Source organism: Brachycentrus maculatus, unplaced genomic scaffold (genome assembly GCF_059751285.1).
Source record: "Brachycentrus maculatus isolate JH-2025_06_01 unplaced genomic scaffold, ASM5975128v1 h1tg000042l, whole genome shotgun sequence".
NCBI lineage: Eukaryota > Metazoa > Arthropoda > Insecta > Trichoptera > Brachycentridae > Brachycentrus > Brachycentrus maculatus.
This window is the reverse complement of record NW_028280796.1, coordinates 419,184-435,746: the sequence shown is the minus strand read 5'-3', so window position 1 is coordinate 435,746 and position 16,563 is coordinate 419,184. Positions and strand designations below refer to the sequence as shown.

The following is a 16,563-nucleotide window of genomic DNA, read 5'->3' as shown; positions in this document are numbered from 1 at the left end:
GAATCTTCGGTGAATATCTCGCATAGGGTAGTGAATAGATTTATCTAGATTATATCGTAATAATTACTCTAGATATGTTTATTACACTTCGAGTTATCTAATCGCAACAATCGATCAATGGTGTGAAATCTTTATTCAACTTTGATTACAGTGTAAAAATACCTGAAGCTAGTGTTTTGGTTATTATGCATAAATTATGGTTCTACAGGTGTCATTTGCAGTGCGGCTGATCTTGTGATAATAATAATCGCATGGAAGATATTAGAAATTTAAGTGCATGGAGTAATGTAAAATTTCTGTGTTATAAAGTATCCCTCTCCAAGCACACGACCCCAGTCTCATTTTTGGAGACTTATCGCAACTAAAATTATGAGATTGTATTAAGAAAAAAGGTATAGAACTTGTATAAAAATGTTACTATATTAAATAAATAAAATGAATTAAGGGGCGGCCAGAAAGAATAGAACGCCCCACCACTCTTTGTCTTTGTAAACATTATTCTCCTCTTCCAAGTTCATGCATTTCTCATACAAATTCGCCGATTATTTTGACTCTCATTAAGCGTCGAGATGGTTAGTTAGTTTATCAGAAATGCATGAATAATGTTTGCAACGAGAGAGTAGTGTGGCGTTATTTTCTCTCTGGCTACCCCTGCGGGGAAGCGGCGTGATGGTTAGTTAGTTAGTTTCATCATAGATGCCTCTCCGACAGTCACACTAAGCAACTGAAAAATACAATTAATGAATTATTTAAAGCAGTGAGCCAATAAAGGTCGGGAACCTGTGGTCCAGACTCTACCGTCTGAAATACGTATAATACTCTCTCTTGATCATTTCAAGATAAAATAATACTGTATCTATGAGATCTCACAAATTATATAATTAAAGATTCGAGATATCAAGCTGCCGAAGCTGCATAAACCGAGTCTGGAATATTTTATCTTCTAAAGTTATCTTTGAAAAATCATAATGACTTAATAAAGCGATCGGTTATTCGCTGGCATACAAATCAGCATCAGGGTAACTAACATACATATATACATACATTGTTTTAACAGCATTTAAATAATGTTAATGACAGCTCTCTTAAAATACGCCATGTTGCTTTTAGACACGAGAGATCGAATAAAAAAACTGATTTCTTAAAAATAATAACTATTTTTTAAAAATAGGACATTAATTATTCGGTTACAGGATTCAATCAAATAAATATTTCAAAAATATGAATATAAATATATATATATATTATATATATATATATATATATATATATATATATATATATATATATATATATATATATATATATATATATATATATATATATATATATATATATATATATATTATATATATATATATATATATATATATAAATATATATATATATATATATATATATATATATATATATATATATATATATATATATATATATACGTGTGTGTGTGTTATGCCGTTGTAAATACACTACTACATATACTGAGTTCGGATGGATAAGTACTAAGTAATATTATTCAATTTAAATGTTTTATTCATGAACCTTGCGTCTCTAGACAGAAATGCAACGAGAATCGTACAAAAAATATATAAATTATACTATTATAATATAATTTAAAACCGAGAGTATTCGCAGAATCCGTACACGTTTTTATACCAATTCTGTTGTACTTTGTAGTCAATATGAAACTAGTTTCTAAGTAATCCCTTAGTTTATTATTTATTACTTATTTCCATTTCATTCCAACATTGTTATCATTCCTCGTATAAAACGGTAAAAAATAAATTTATTACAAATTCCTTCACAAGTCCACTTGCAGCTTTATATATATATATATATATATATATATATATATATATATATATATATATATATATATATATATATATATATATATATATATATATATATATATATATATATATATATATATATATATATATATATATATATATATATATATATATATATATATATATATATATATATATATATATATATATATATATATATATATATAATATATATATATATATATATATATATATATATATATATATATATATATATATATATATATATATATTATATATATATATATATATATATATATATATATATACATTTAAAAAAGAAATATTTGTTTTTTTTTAATATTTACACAAATATTTCAATTTCATACGATTTCTGTGAGTGTAAGCGGCTCATTATTAGATGTAGGTATCAAATTGTGGTAGAGTGACCACGGTACCACAACCCGTCAAATCCTACTTGTGAAATACATATAGCTTATTTGTTGCAACATTGACGTAATTACTACATTATTATTTTTCCAACTCCTTGTTTCACTTCCATACCTGAATCATGACTCGAACTGGGAATCGAACCTGGGGCCTCCAGCACGGTGGCTAAACACGCTAACCATTACACCCTAGAGGCGGATAAATCATAAGTAGTATATAAAACGTATGATGAAGTTGAGTGACAGCGTCACGTCAGGTTTTTAATTATTCTCCGTAGCGGACGCTTTCCCGAATCGGTCCGTTGACAAAACCTCCGGACGGCTGAAAAAATTCCATTACCTCTACAGCGAGGATCGGAATGCCGTTGGCCGGCCAGTGTTATTATACAGTAACGCCTGATAATTCTATGCAAATGAACCGGCCGCCTTATCTGCAATCTGTAACAGACCATCGCAATTGCTGATGTATTCCGGACTAGATGAATAGTGGAGCAGGGTTGCCAAAATATCCGTAAAGAGAATCGGCAAATATTGAAGTACATCTAATCTGAACTTATTAGATGTTGCACCCTGCTATATAGTGGACCAAACCTGACTTGACCTGACCTAACATAACCTAATCAATTTTTAATTAATTTTTCACTTACTTTAGTAAATACCACTATTTCTTAAAATCTACTGTGACACGTGTTTCGATGCATTCCGCATCATTTTCAAATACCGTATGATTTAAGAAATAGTGGTATTAAACACCGTAGATTTTAAGAAATAGTGGTATTTACTAAGTAAAACATTAATTGAAAATGGATAGATTTTACCACAAAGTGACTGCCGAATCAATTAATGAAACTAATAAATTTTATTGAGATGTTCGTATTTTTATATAATATACTAACTGTACCTGGCCTGTTGCTGTGGCTCAGTATGGTGAAGTGAAAAAAAAAATGAGCACACATTTATAAAATTTATAATTGTACAATGCTTCTTAAGTAATGAAAATATTAAAAAACCCATGAAACAAAAATGCAATCGAAAACAATTAAAATGCTAAGTGATAGCGGTTGTCATGAAGCATGCTGTCCGCCATGAGAAATGTTTAGTACTGCGTGTAATAATCTTTGACTTGATAAATGCAATGTAATTTTTTCCTGTCACAGGTTTAAACATAAGTTACGAACAAACGAACGATTACACTGAAATTAAGAAAGATTGAGAGAAACGTTATGTAAAATTTTCAAAGCGACGGTTAAATTGCTTTAAGAGATTTAAAAGTTTGAAGAAACAAACATAAACATATTTTGTGTATTTAAATTTATCAATTAAGTAGATCTAGAATAAAAAGATTCGATCTTATTCTGACACACATTGTTTTTTGAAAAGAACCCCTTTAGGTTGATAAAAAATCATTGAATTCAAGTATTTGTCACAATAATGCAAATATTAAATTATACTCATAAATAAATCATAATTTGTTTACCTTACTTTGCACGATAAACTAGGTTTTGTTATTTCAAAGACATTTAAATTTGAAAATCTTACCTCACTTAACTTATGATGACCTAGTCTCACCTTTCAACATGACCTGACCTATTCCACACATTTTTGACGTAACCTTTTCTAATCTAACCTCGTTAATTATTATGTAACATTACAGCCAAATTTTAATCGGAATGCATTTTTCAAATATTTTTTGTTGTTTTTCTATTTTAAAATAACTTACATTACAACATTTCATTGTTTATGAATTTACTACCTTTGTGCGTTAAAAATTATAATGATAAAACGGAATAAAGTCATAAATATACATATTTACAAAAAAAAGAAGATTCAATTTATATCGATGAAAAATAATTTTAGTAGAACTATTTCTGAAATGTTTTTCGCAGATACTTTGTGGCACATTTAACACTTTGTTTCAACCACTTTTTATTGGTACACTTTTTTCCAACCGGTTTCGACAAGAACCTTGTTATCATCAGGGTTTATGTACTAATTCTAAAACATTGAAATACTCATAGTTAGGTTATAGTTAATTACCCTTCCCTTACGATACCAAAAACTTTTTTTTTCAAGTTGAAACCGGTTGGAAAAAGTGTACCAATAAAAAGTGGCTAAAACAAAGTTGTTTTATTTCATAAAGTTTAGTAGAAATAATTTAAAAATGAATAAATTGAGTGAGAACGCGACTTAATTTAACAAATCATTTTTAAAAGTGGGACAAAAATGTCATCTTTCGCAACAACATAGTTTGTCGATAAATTATATGAATACGTGTTCTCATTAATATTTTTTTTTTAATCTGCTCTCATTTTCACCCCTACAGCTATATTAACGATAAGGTAATTTCTTAGATTTCTATAATAATTCCTACACGAAGACCAATTTGGTATACATATAATGCAGACGAATTATCCGCACTGACGATGTATGAATTAATGAGATATTTATTATTAATTATTTTTACGCGAAACTCGTATTTTTGAATAACATGAAATACGGAGTTCATTCAATTCCAGGAAAGCGGTTGGCGTTTTTACACGGTAATTGAATATTTTACGAAACATTTTTAATAAATCATGAAACTAGAAACAGAATTCTACATATTTATTCCATTATATTCGCAGCAATAAATAATACTTATGTGTAATCAAGATTTTTATTGGAATTTTAATAAATATGAATGAGTTTATTAATAGTATATGTAGAATGATTAAAGTGTGATTGTATACCTCCGTAGTCTAACTGTTGAAGATCTTGGGCTCGATTCCCAGACGGGTTAATTTTTTTTGTGATTTTTACTCTAATATCTATTTAGTATCACCCTGAACTGGTCCTGAAGCGTAGGACTGATCACCCTGCCTTCATATATTTAACGATAAAGATGACACTGCGTCGAAACGGTGCAGTAACCTGTGCCCTTTTTGGTGAGTCATTGAGGTTTTTGGCGTTGACACGGCTTCCGACCTATCACTGGTTGGTTAATGTGATCACTTTATACACTGTGTAACATTCACATTCAAAAGTATTTTACTTGAATTTTTAAATTTTCTAATTTGTTTAAAATACACTCAAAGTAAGCTAAGGATTATATATTTAAAAAAATCTCTTACCATTTTATTCATTACACTTGTAGAGTTTCCATCTGGAAGAAAAAAGAAGCAAATGTTATCAAAAACATATTAGAATATAATTTTATATCATGTTTTATAAAAATATTTTGGAATCACATTATTCTTTGATGTTTTGGTGTAATAATTAAATATTTATGGAGCAATCATTGTCACAACCGCCGTGCATTATCCAAATATTTCTATAGTCGATATTTATCCTTCTTAATGTTGGAACTGTCACTGTATGTGTGAATCACCTCCGCAGTGAAATCGTTAGCACATTTTGCTACCATACTAAGGGTCCCGGGTTCGATTCCCAGGGGGCGACATTAATGTGTGTTTCTTCACGCTAACATTTATTTATTATTACCCTGGACTGGTAACCGAAGCGACACTTTTTCGGAGAGGCTCAGCGCAACCAAAATCATAAAATTGTATTATGAAGAAATGTATGGAAAATGTATTAAAATTTAACTATGTTAAAAAATTAAAAATAATTTCAAATTTTAAAACACCTTTCGCAGGTTTGTAAGAGTAAATAAAAATAGGTATGGAAAACTGAAATTAGGTTTTTCTAAATATCAAAGCAATCCTTAAATAATTTAAATAAAGATTTGAACACACCTTTAAGATTAAAGAATTTAGATTTTTTTTAAATAACTTTTTAATACAAATTATAATAAATGGAGAATTTTAGAATTTTTTTCGAGATTCATTTGAATTTAATATTTAATATCAAAATATGAGATAACATTTACGATTTTGAACAATCTAAAATTTAATTTTTTAACAAAGATTTTTCGTTCGCATTTATTTACTTTGATGTACGCATTAAACATATATTACTAGTTGTGATGAGATTAAAAAAAATAATAAAACTTGATCTGAAATAAAATTTAAATATTTTTGAACCTCATAAGATGTAAATGTAATAATTCTACAAAAAAAAATACGGATTACAATTTGGTTCAGACTATAAAAACTGGTCAATAATTATGTTAATTCTTTTATGAATGAACATCGAAAATTTAGCGTAGCGTACATCCGTTTAAAAAATATAACCTCTTTCTTTACATTCATAATTGCTAACTTAGTATCTGCATTGTTGTAAATTCCCATAAACATGTTACTAAGTGTACGGTGGCCTTTAAACTAAGGTGCAAATTAAATATGCACTTCTTTATTCATATTTTCAAATTATACAAAAAATAAGCCGTATTTTATTATTTTATTGTACTTCTGTTGCATCGATACCACATATTTTCGAAATCACATATGAAAATATGTGATATCGATACATATGTTCATATCACAAAAGAAGGCTTTCGAATGAGAACTTGAATGATAAATAAACACAGAAAAAATAGCAGTTTCTTGAATGTTTTTCGCAGATACATTTAGCACATTTAATAAACTCAATAAAATAAAACGAAATACTTTGGTTTAAATAATTTTTTATTGGCACTTTTCCTCCAACCGGTTTCGACAAGAACCTTGTCATCATAAGGATTGAATATATACATATTTAACCATGTACTGCACTGTACTGTTTTACTATTATGCTTTCGAGTTTTAAATAATTACTTTCAATAAAACACCGTTGATTATCGGGACACCGTGTTTGTAATATTTCAGTTGTCTTTTATATTTGAATAAAATCTTAATATTTTTGTGGGTAATTGGTTGTTTGCTCGGCTTAAAACAGATTATAATATAACATACAATCGTGAGTAAAAATTTCTACGGAAATGGCTTTTTTTTGCGTTTCACCTTTTTGATATTTCACTAGATGTAACAAGATAGGACTTGTCAAAAAAAAATTTTACTTGAGAACCGGTTTGATATATATTCCCTTTGAAAAAGTTTCCGTTCAATCATCTTTAAAAAATGACAAAAAACATATTTGAATTTTATTTTTGAGAATATTTGAGTTTTTTTTCAGACGATAAGAGGATATATAGACCGAGATTCTTTAAGGAAGCTAAAGCTTTATTTATAAAAAGGAGATAACAAATACATTACCTTTTTCCGAATTAATTATTTTTTAACGATAAAAATGGTAAACGAAAGCGATGATCACATCCAAACCTCAAAAATATTCATGGTTATATTGGTAAATCAAATTATAATCGCATGCGTGAACCAAAGAAGGGCGAAGGTACTGTTAAGCCAAGAAGGTTGTAGGTTTTGTTTCTTCCTAAAATTAATAAAGAGAATGATAAGGAATTGATGAATGTTCACGGGTGACGAAAAATATATCTTTTTTATTAATTTTTTTATTAAAAAATGTCAAAAAACGTATAATCTATGAATTTTGTATTTAATATTAAGGAATTTTCTTAGATAATATTTTCATATTTTAATTGAGATTCGAATTATTTATCTGATATATAACGGGGCTTCTCTAGTTCGTCCGACAATATATAATAATATATTTGTTTTATTTTTAAAATATCAATGAAAATCTATAGAAACAGAAACCTGGACATAAAATTAAAGTTAACTACGGTATGTAATTAAAGCGGTAACATTCGTATGGAATACCAGAATATTCGTATGGACAGCTCAGGTCTATCTCAAATATTAGGGTTATGTACAACTTCTCTAGGATAACGTAGGTTTTATAGAGAAAAATAACTAATTACCCGCTTGTAACGTATTTCAAATTGAGCATAAGATTTTATTGAAAATAAAATAAAATAGATTCATACATGTTATATGTTGATTTTGCATTAACTATGTGGAGTAACATAATAATTTTAACATTAAAATAAAAAACAACCTTTTAAGTTTGTTAACGTAAACCGACTAGATTTGAGAACAACAGTTATCTTCATCAACAAATGAACATTAAAAAAACGTGTTTTTTACCGTATGATGAGAACATCTGTAGTTCTCGATACTAGTCGTGTTAACATTAATAAACTCAAAAAGTTAATTTTTATATTTAAATAAGCTACAATGCTAAACTATTATTCATGTACCAGGAGAATATGTATCATCGATGAAAAAAGAAGGATAAGAAAAAATATTCAGGTAATAACAGAAGCAGAGTTTTATTGAGTTATGAGTATCTTGACGTACGTATTTAATTTTACATGACGTTTAATTTAAAAGGTGCATACGGCCCTTAATGGACATGTAAAACCTATTCCTTATAGTTCAATTAAAATCATATAATACTATTTAATCGTTGTTTAATAACACGAAAACCGTTGTTTCTTGCTCAAATTAATGATTGGAATATTGCAATATTGTTCATATTTCTAAATGTTACGGATATTAACTTTTACGTCCGCCATTAAATCGCATCACGATAGCGAAATCGCACATTAAAATAAATTAGCGTATGCTTTTTCTCAATACGCCATCATAGAAGCAATTACACGGCCTGCGCTAGATGGCTACTGCATTAATATTATTTGAATGATTTTTAATGGAATTTAAGAATGAAATAAAATGTTTTATGAAATTTGGGGGTAAATGGGATGAATTAGTTAATTTTGTATAAAACTAAAACATTGTTTTTTACCATTTTTTTATTATTTTAAAAATGTTTTTATGTATTAATTTTTAATCAAACACAGATTTTTTGAGTCTACTAAGTTGTATTTTATTAACAAAAACACATAAAAAAATTATATTGTGACAATTGTTTCGCCTTGTTAGGGCATTATCAAATGAATGTGAAGATCAAATAGACTACGGTTCTTATGTAGCTATACAATTCTAAGTGACAGTTTTGACACGTGCAGCAATAATTTATGGGAGACAACAGTAGCTAATGGGGGATGTAGGTATGTACCCTTATATTTAGTCCATTTGATCTTCACATTCGTTTGATAATGCCCTAACAAGGCGAAACAATTGTCACAATATAATTTTTTTATGTGTTTTTGTTAATAAAATACAACTCAGTAAACTCATATTTTACAAAATTAATACATAAATTAAAATGGAGTTCTACAAATTAAACGCCAAATCAATAAATAAATAAATTTTATTTTTGGTACTTTTTTTCATATGGTTTCGAAAACAGAAATGGATATGTATCGCTACACCACTCTGTCATTGCAAACATTCTTCAACTCTTCCACATTAATGCATCTCCTCATACAAACCAGCCGATTATCTCGACCCCTGATTCCACTTGTTCCTGCTTTCAAGTATTTATCTTGTCAATTTTTCCTTAGTGTTCCTTTACTCCAGTTTTCAACAAAATACATTGGCTCCATAAATTTGTTTCACCGTCAATTGCTCACTCATTTTCTCCACATGTCAAAATCATCTCAACACACTTTTCCTAATTTTATCGACAGTGCTTATCTGAGCCTTATATTCTTTCCTTATTTCACTATTCCAAATGACATCAACTTTCAACATATAACAGCATATTTTAAAGGGTATGTGGTACAGGCAAGTTTTTTTTACTGCAACTACTTTCTGTCTGATGTTCTTAATTGAAAATTAACATAATCTTTTTTGAGAGTGGTCTATCGCTATATTGGTCAGATATTGACCCGCGATTAAAAAAGGAAACATCAGACAGGTTGCCTTCACCCCGCTTTGGTTCAGTAATAACTATCATGTATCGACAGGCATTGTGTTCCCGCTAAAACAATGGGAGGCATATAACGTGGAATAATGGCTGAGTGACTTGCCTGAAATATCGTAATCTGATGATTGAAGATATTTGATGAAGGTTGTACGTCGAGAGATGTAGTGTAAAAGCTATCGACAGTTGTTCAGTAATCGAACGCTTTGGTCAATTTTACGGTGCAATGAAAAATAATATATACTCTTATATGAGAATATACAAATTATAAAATAAAAATTATGAATTTCATTTTTTAATTAAAATTTCTCTTGGTAAATTCACAACATTTTGAGTTTGTCAAAATACTTGTTAAATCAATCTGGGGGTTGCTCATAATTCTTCATTTAGGATTTTTTTTCATGTTTGCAGACATTTCCTTGTGGGCAGAGATATTAGAACGTCAAAACGATCTGTCTTTGCGAACAATCTTCCCCTCTTTCATACATACCGCCAATTTCTCCGACTTTGATAGTTGATAATGAAAATAATACAAATCATATCTTAAACTTAGAGACAGCATATACGAATATTTCCGGTGATAAATCTTTAAATACATATTATATAAACCTCTTATGTATTTTTTGTTTTAGTAAGTTTACGTTTTTTATTGTTTTCTTAGTAATGTTTATAATATATCATTATTTGCTTATTTTAAGCACAAATCGCTCACTCCTTTCAAGAACATCATAAATAAAAAATCGACAATTTTCAATTATGCATGTTTCCGGAATGCCCAGAAAATGTAGTATATCCCAGCAAAAGAGGCATATTTTTAACTTAATATTTACCAGCTACAGGGCAGAAAGTGTTCCTTTTGCATTTTGAGGAAAAGGTACTGTTTAATTATTTTTTTAAAGATACTCAATATTTTTCAAATGGAGAAAAAACCTTCAGGTTTTACCTGAAAAGATCTGTGGCACAGTAAAAAGTTCAAAAAGTGGCTTGATATTTATTTTTAAAATATTGTGTTATATTTTTAAAAACGATATCCTGAAAAATCAAGTTTTTTGATTTATGACGTTCTTGAAAGGAGTGAGCGATATGTAACTACTGTGTAAAATGACTATTGTTTTCGATAAAAACTTATTTTAAAAAGTATTAAGAACATATGGCCGATCTATTGACCCAAGCGGAAATATTTACAATCTAGTATAAGTATCTGGTATAAACCTAGATCTGTTCAGAATACACAGAATGTTAGATACGCCCTTTCGCTTGGTCCCATATTAATTTGGTTATGCTTAAGGAAAGTTGGCATAGCGGCACATTCAGTACATCAGTAATAATAATTAGTAATAAATTTTTGTTTTCATAAAAGGATTTGCCATCAACGTTGCAACACTTAAAAAATATACAAACCAATTTCATTATAAGAAAGTAAGTATGTACTATGTACGCTTATTTGTATTACTATACAGGTATTAATTTTCAGGAAAATAATTAAAAGACAAAAAAAAAATCTATCGTTTAAAAATTAATCAAGACAAAATAGTCTCTAGGATCAAGGATTTCAGCGAAAACTTAATTTTCGCTGAAGGTTCTCCCTTAGTTCTCGAGTTCATAGTGATGTTAGATGTATTGACTATGTGAATTTGTCAAAAAATACAGGTCATTCCAGTCCTTCACAAGCATATACAAAGAGTAAGAAAATGTCAAAGAAAAAAAGTAGCTTTAGAGGTTTATAAAATAAATAAAAATATTCATTCCTTCAAAAATTTAGGTCTCCTAAAAATTCATTGATTGCTTTGAAATTTTGACGCAACGTTGCATTCGAATACGCGTATGATTTTATATGCTTATTATTTTAACATCATATTTGACGACAATGGCAGCGCCAGCTATTAAACATAACGGCAAGAAACGCGAAACTAAATATTGCTCATTCTGACAGTGTATTTTTTGACAGCCTTTTTTTTTATTACTGATAGTTTGTTTTATTTTTCGATTGCATTATTATTTCAAAGATTTATAATACTTTCAATGCTTCACAAGCATTGTAAAATATATATTGGAAATATGTGCTTTCTATTTTCATTATTTTTCATTGAATTAGACTGATCCTCAGCAAAGCGTTGCCGTATTACAGATAATAATTTATTAAAAAAACAATAGATTTTCAGGTAAATTTCGATATATTCATCTGATAATTGATTCTTTAACATGCAGCAAACAAATATAAATAATAATATTGCGCTTTAAAATTAAATTTACTTTGATATGTTAATGAAGGTATAAATTTAAAATTACAATTTAAATTGTAATAAGCAAAGTTAACAAATAACATAATGATTAAGTTATGGACATTAAAAAATAATTAGTTAATTTTCTGTTTTGAATTCGTAACCCCCATTTTAAGCTATATTATGAAGTGTGTTTACACGATCCAAGTATAACTTCAAATTAATTTTACCCTTTCGCACTTAAATTTTGTAAAAATCAAAATATAATTTCGAAATATTTCCTTCGGTGTTTTTGGTTTTCAATAATAATAATAAATTAGTATGATTGTTTTTTTTTAAGTTAAATATCATTATCTTTAAAATCCAGTAAAAAGGAATGTAATCAATCTAACTTCTCGTATTCGTTTTTAATTCTAAGAGTTAATGATTTTAATTGAAACCTCAATTTGATAAAGGTGAAATTGGGAACTAAGATTAATAAGTCTTGAATCTGATAAAAATGGTTTTATAAATGAAAAAAATAAAAATCATTAAAACTATTTGATATAAAGGGTTAAAACACATTAAACCTTTCAAATAATTTCTTCAATTCATTCGTGTGGCTAAGCATACGCAAATGTCATCTGTTCGCAACACAATTAGTACCTTAATACAGTAAAAAAATGTCTAAAACCATTGAGTTACGTATATTTTGTTGAATAAAATAAAGCTTTTATACGTGTCTTCAGGGGTTAGACCTGGTATTTTGAACCTGGTTATTAATTTCCCTACATTTTACTTCCTTTGAAATCCAGTTCTAATATAAATGGGTTCCACTAATATGAAATAAACTTAATTAATTGGGTTAAACACTCCTCCACAATTTCATATTTTAATTAGCAGTCAGTCGAAACGCCTACTAATAAAATGTTTAATAAGCTTTTTATTACATTTTTTTCTACCGTCAGTTGCTGTAATTAATGCAATAAAATTATGGCAAAACCATTAGATCACTAATGAAGAATTTATTGCAAGATATTATTTTTTCTATGTATTATTAATACCTAATATCGTAACATATCATATTATTTAAGACAAAGCATTGGGTAAAGTATAATATCGTTTTAAATATGTGTAATTTTCTTTTCATATTTTAAAAACTATGAAAATCTGGAGTTGTTGTTTTATCATTTTGAAATGTTACGTTATAAACGAAAAAGAGATAACTGAACATTTCATTTTATATGGTAAAACAATAATTATAAAGTATTTTGAGCTTTTATTTTATTTTATCTGTGATCGGGTTTTGTCTTTAGACTGGTGAAAATTGGAAAATTTCATACACATAGTTGGTGTTTTAATATAATTTTTTTGTTTGTTGGCAAACTATAGACGTTATTGTATATCATTAAAAAAGAACGTTGAAGAAAGTTTTACGTAATTTGGTGAGTTGAAGATGACAATTTTGTTTAGCAAACAGACGACTTTACTTGAGCTTGTTGAATTCACTATGCAACGGTTGAGAATCGATCCCGCTATGCTAGTTTCGCCGACGAGCATCCATTCAACTTCGCCACGGCGCCTGTTAAAAAATGAAAACAAATAGCCACAATGTTAAAGTTATCAATTAATGACGCAAGAATGCAATTTTCAAACAACGGTATTAAATTTACAGCCTAAACATAATCACGAGCCGCCATTGTCAGATTCGGGGGCAAACGACGAGTCATCATTTGGTAATAAAAGTCGTGCCGTTTTATTTTACGGCGGATCGGACCAGTGGCGGCGAGTTCCGGTTACGCCGGCACAGGGGTGGGCGGAAATGCTTTATTATTATATTTATTATGTAATACGTTGCTATTATTTCTCGTGAACGAGTTCAGATTGGAGCTTTTGCCTAAATGTTTTATGGGGAACTTTATAGACTGAAACGAAATGATTTGTGTTTTTTTCTTCTTCATGTTAATTACGTATTGAATAAGCCCCAATTAGTTAACAATTATAACAGAGTTGTTGGTAATTTGATAGATTCCTTTGAAAAGGGGTACATGAGCTTATTGACTGTATATTTAGCAACATTTTCCTCTTTCCCTAATTGAAGGAATTTCGATTTTATTTTTAAAAAATTACGCTCTTGAATAAAAAAAATATATTTTTTTTTATTTTATCTCATAATTTGAATTTATCTTAAAAGTACAAAATTAAAAAAAATGATGAAAAAGTAAATTTAAATGATTTCAAATAAAGCACATTGTTAAAATTGAGGAACAACATGATATTAATTTTATTTTTATTTTTTCCCTACTTTTTTTCAAATGTTTTTTTTTGAAATTTGTTTATTTTGTTTCATATTCTTAGCTGTATCATTATCACATTAGAAAATATAAATACGTAGTCAACATTGTGAAAAATATATACACATTTTTATAACGCATCCAACATAACATCTTATCAACATTTTTTTTTAAAGATTGCTGTATAAATACTTAACCACGTGAATAATTAAAAAAAACTGTGCCAGATATTTAAAAAAAACAGGTTTATAGCAATTTGAATAGGAACGCGTGATAGCGAAAAAAAAACACTCTTTTTTTAAAATTATTCCCCAGGATGAAATAAAATTATGAATTAGAAATGGTCATAAAATTGTTCATTCCTATTCAGCTCAAACGTTTGTAGATACTTACGATTCAAGTTCTGTATGTCCAACAACCTTGTAACTTTATGATGTGTAAACCGGACGGAGAAAAAATAGATTTATTAAAAAAAGGCGTTTTAGTACGAACCATCGAATATATTACTTAAAACGTACGTTTAATTAAAACTTTGGCTGTAATATTCAACTGTAAGAAAGGTACAGTTGTATGCGGTAATCCAAAAATCTTGTTGAAGGGATGGACTTTACTACAATGAAGAATTTTTTTACGAAAAAGTAAACTTTTATGTGTTGAAGACCACCATTGGTGAGATGAAAAGTAGCTTTTTATTGAGTAGAAACTCTTATACTAGTATGTTAGATCCGAATCCTGGATTTCAATAAAAAGTTTGTTTTCATCTCATCAATAGATGTCTCTAGTGAAGTTGTAGTGATTTAAGAATAATGTTTCGAAATTGGTTCATATATCGCTCACTCCTTTCAAGAACGTCATAAATCAAAAAACTTGATTTTTCAGGAGAACGTTTTTAAAGTTTAAAAATATAACACAATGTATCAAAATAAATATCAAGCCACTTATTGAACGTTTTACTGTGCAACAGATCTTTTTAGGTAAAACCTGAAGGTTTTTTCTCAATTTTAAAAATATTTAGTATATTTAAAAAAATAATGAAACAATACCTTTTCTTCAAAATGCAATAACAACACTTTCTGCCCTGTAGGGGGCCAATATTAAGTTAAAAATATACCGCTTTTGCTGGGATATAGTACATTTTCTGGGCATTCCGAAGACATGCTCAACTGAAAATTGTCGATTTTTGATTTATGACGTTCTTTAAAGGAGTGAGCGATATGTCGAAGACTTGTTAATGAACCATATTAAGCTATTCAACTTGTTGTATTGATGAAAATCTTTAAAATAATTACTGCACATACTCGTATATTATAATTTATTTTTCACTGTACACCATTATTTTTAATCAATTATTTCAATTTCTTTTATTGCTGAAAACGTTCATTTAATTAAATCATTAACTCTGCTATAAAAAAGGTCTCCGAAAATTTTGTAGTTTGCATGACTTTACTGTAACGAAGAATGTTTTTATTTCTTCGTGACTACCGGTTTCGGAATAAGCATTCCATCATCATTTTTAATCTACATTTGACGTGATGATTATTCCGAAACTGGCGGTCACAAAGTAGTGTTTTTTAAAGTGGCATTACACGATATGAACGATGAATGATAATGATAGTGTTATAGTACCATACCACAAAGTTAACAATGCTTTTAATGTACAAAATATACTTACTAATCAATTCCGAAGAACTTTATTATTATTATTTTTTAATTTCATATAGTAAAAAGTAATGACTCACTATTTAACCACTGCGCCGCTTCTACACAAGAGTATGCAGATAAAATTAACGCCACACTACTATATTTTTGTAAAAATTCTTCGCCTCTCCCACATTCATGCATCTTCTCATACATACCTCCCGATTATTTCGACATCTGACCTAACCGCTTTCAAGTGATTGACATATCTGATCATGCCAAGATTTCTTGAATCCAAAATATATGGATAATAAAATTGGACACACTCAAAATATTCTGAATAAAAAAAAGACTGATCAAAATATGAGTTTAATAAATATGATATTTTCAGGCGTCTCCTAGCTTGTAAAATAATTTAAGATTAATTTTACACACATTTCATGAAGGTTTCTGATACTAAACATTTACCACTTTAACCATACATAAATGTTGCCAAAATAGATGCACGCGGAAGATGTTTTCA

At 28.5% G+C, this 16,563-nt stretch overlaps 1 protein-coding gene across 1 annotated transcript in view; it reads left to right on the top strand.

Annotated features, from left to right (window-relative positions):
- Positions 1-16,563, top strand: part of LOC148312351 (protein cortex-like) — a 283,504-nt gene that overhangs the window by 197,408 nt on the left and 69,533 nt on the right. The gene's annotated exons all lie outside the window — the stretch shown is intronic.